The sequence below is a fragment of the Galeopterus variegatus genome, unplaced genomic scaffold (assembly GCF_000696425.1).
Source record: "Galeopterus variegatus unplaced genomic scaffold, G_variegatus-3.0.2 Scaffold5680, whole genome shotgun sequence".
NCBI classification, from domain to species: Eukaryota; Metazoa; Chordata; class Mammalia; order Dermoptera; family Cynocephalidae; genus Galeopterus; species Galeopterus variegatus.
Genome location: NW_007731791.1, coordinates 96,030 through 99,278, shown reverse-complemented (window position 1 = coordinate 99,278; position 3,249 = coordinate 96,030). Strand labels below are relative to the sequence as shown.

Genomic DNA, 3,249 nt, shown 5'->3' with positions numbered 1-3,249 from the left:
CGGCCCGCTGCGCGCGCCGCCGCCGCCGACCACCGGGGCCGCGAGCGTCGGAGGTCCCCGGGCTCCTGGAAGAGGCGGATGGAAGCGAGGAGGGGAAATTGCTGCTCTAGTCTCGGGGGAAAGGAGAGCGGCCACGCCGCAGTTCTGCCCTAAATGCCGGAGTAAGCTGTCGCTGCCGCATTGGGCACTCAGTCCTTGTCATCGTCTTTCTAGTGCCCCTTCGAATGATGTTCAGAGACCCTTCCAGCACGTCAGGTTTTTAGGTCTCATTTTGGGGAGTAATATGGGATGACGCATCCTTGAGGATCCCAAAGCGTGGAATGAAAGGCTGTACAAAGAGGTTACCGAAGCCCAGCTGACAGCTGTTTCAATAATAACAGTAAGAAACCGTTTAGGATGGGAAGTTAATCTTGCAGTAGTTGAAACCGTAGGAAATGTTTAAAGCAGTGCAGCCACCGGGATCGTAATTTCCACTTGACATCCGCGGCGAGACTGCGATCTCAGGTGAAACGTGTTGCAGATCCAGTGATCTGTAACGCTTTGGGGTTATCCCTAATGCTCAAGTTGGACCTGCATTCTCAGTTGTATTACTTTTTTATTGTTAAATGATGTATGTAAATTATAAAGGCAGGTTAACAAACGAAGTAGATATTTTAGAATAAATTAACTGTTTGTTAAAAACATACGCTCAAGTAGGCCGTTAAAAATCTTCGGCACGGATGTGTTTCAGTTTCTTCGATCATTATACAAAGGCTTTCCTGGAGATTAGCTCAGAACTGGCAGAACATATGCTGTATTGGTGCCAAGTGGCTTAAAAGCAACATGAGATAGTGTCGACTGTATAAAATAAAGTCTTTATATTAACTAATCTTGTTAAGAAAAGTCTTTAATTTGGGTTAAAAGCAAAAACATATAAGATTTGAAATGTTTCCCTCGGCGATTATAAACAAGGGGAGAAAGGTTTTATTACTTAAGGATTTTTTATAGTTGAGAACAAAAACTAAATTTCTAAAGCTCTGCAGACTGTTTCACTAAGATCAAGCTTAACTATTCCATAGAGTATGTGTTCCATTTTAGAGATAGGCAAAGTGTTAAAATGAAGGAAAACCAGAGTGTTAAGAATATTCATAGAAGGAAAATTAGAGCAAAAAGTAGGATGCCTTTATGGTCTTAATCTCTCAGAGTTTACATAGTAGTTGTTAAGAATTAGTAGTTGTTAGAATCGTTTTATGAACTAAGAAAGCTGGGAGAATGGAAATCTCTAGGCGTGTAGTCCATGAAGAATATTTGAGGAATAAAGAGAACAAAAGTATTCAGATGAGGAAAGAACTTGGTAGCTGAAAATATCCAAGGAAAAAAGCTTGCATTTTATTTGGAGAGGAGTCTCTAACCAGTGGAATAAATTTAAAAGAAAGATGTTTTTATCGAGATGCCGATGTTACTTTTCTCCTTATAAAAGTTGTTGGAAAATGTGACTGCTACTCTGACGTAGATTGGAGAAACGATAGTTGAGATATTTGGAAAATACTTCTTTGGGAAAGAGATTTTTATTCTAAAAACAGGAAGAATATTGAATATTATTTAAATTCTTGGTATTGGCTGACCAGTAGTTAAAATTTTTTAAGTCATTCTTGTGTTTTAAGGGCATTACTTCAGTCTAAAAAGAATGGTTCGTGAGATTAGTCATTTCCATCGTAGTCCATAAGAGGTTTACATGACTTCTGAATGTAAACTTGATATTGAAGTAACGTTTATCAGATAGGCATGAAGAATTTAATAATTACAGTAGGTTGCTTGAGAGCTATTGACAATACTTTCTGACTTGGAATTTGTTGCTAACAACAACATGTATTTGCAGAATGCCTGTTCCCTGAAAAGAGTACAAGAATGGAGATTTATCCTTAGAACTGGAAGGGACCTCCATTTTTCTCGTTTTTCCCTCATTTACAGATGAGAAAATAAAGGCCTAGTAAGGTGTATGGCATACAGCTAGTCTGCAGCTAGTTAAAAGTCTGTGGTTTGGAGAGGTTTCTTTCTGTGAAGATGCTAATTTGCCTCTTTCTTTAGAAGTAGCTTTGTGGAGTAGTGGAAAGAACATTGAAATATAAGTGAGAAAGCCTGGGTTCAAATTCTTGATTTGTCACTTCCTAGCAGTGGTTTTTGACAAATCATGTGAACTTTGAGAACCTTGCCTTTTTAAATCTGCAAAAATAATTTTCCTACATAATTTGCAGGGTTGTTGGATGGAACAAATGAAAATACTATAAAAAGTGGTGATATTATTTTTAAAGAAAACACAGTTCATAGAGTGTAACAAAGTGTTTAGATCCCTAGGTTTTTGCTTAGCCCTAGCTTTGTTTTTAGCACTTGCTATTTTACAGATTAGGATTCCTTATAGATACATTTTCTGATCCCCATTTAGTTCTAATCTTAGCAAAGCCGCTTATGAACATTTTAAATATTGCAGTTGTTAGAGTCTGACTTCCCCTGGAGAATATGAAGTTTCTTCATATAGCATTTGAAAACATCCTTGTGTATACTCATGCGTGCATAATCTGTTCTTTAACAGACAGTGGCTTTTTAAAAGTAGTAGTGAAAGGATCTTAGTAGCAATGTTAACTTGTCTTTGGCTAGTTTCCAGATATGGCAATAGCAGGAGATAATTTCCTTTATAAACTCAGCTTTGAATAGTTCATGTTAAGGTCATCTGTTAGATCTAGAATATATAGAAATGTTAAAACAGTTTTTGTTTGCTTTTGCTGTTATGTTTAAAATCTTTTCTTCTAGTACTACAATGTATCAACATTGTATTACATAGATTACCAGATTATATATAACCTTGAAAATGAAGGTAATGATGATCATAGATAACATTTGCTGAGAACATGTGATTCTCTGTGTTCAAAGTTTTATGTGAAATATTTCAGATAATATAACAACCCATTTAAGCAGATACTATTATTATTCTAACAAATGGCAGAGAAAACTGAGCTTGTGAACAGTTATGCGATGTATAGATATTCACACAGCTGAATAAGTTTCCACTGTCCCCTTTTTTAGCCATTTCTCTGTGTTCTGCCTCTAATTAAGAGTGTATATCTGGCTTTGAATGATTTTAAAGCAGTGTTTCTTAAATTTCAGACTTCATGAAAAATGTTTGGGGGCCAGCTATTCCACCTTCTATGTAGTCAAAAAAAAAAAAAAAAAAAAAAAAAAAAAAAAAAAAAAAAAAAAAAAAAAAAAAAAAAA

The 3,249-nt window shown here is 36.2% G+C and overlaps 1 protein-coding gene across 1 annotated transcript in view; it reads left to right on the top strand.

Annotated features, from left to right (window-relative positions):
• The window catches only part of LOC103605248 (ankyrin repeat domain-containing protein 12-like), a gene marked incomplete at its 3' end in the record, with an annotated part of 81,232 nt that overhangs the window by 1,123 nt on the left and 76,860 nt on the right, over positions 1–3,249 (top strand). The gene's annotated exons all lie outside the window — the stretch shown is intronic.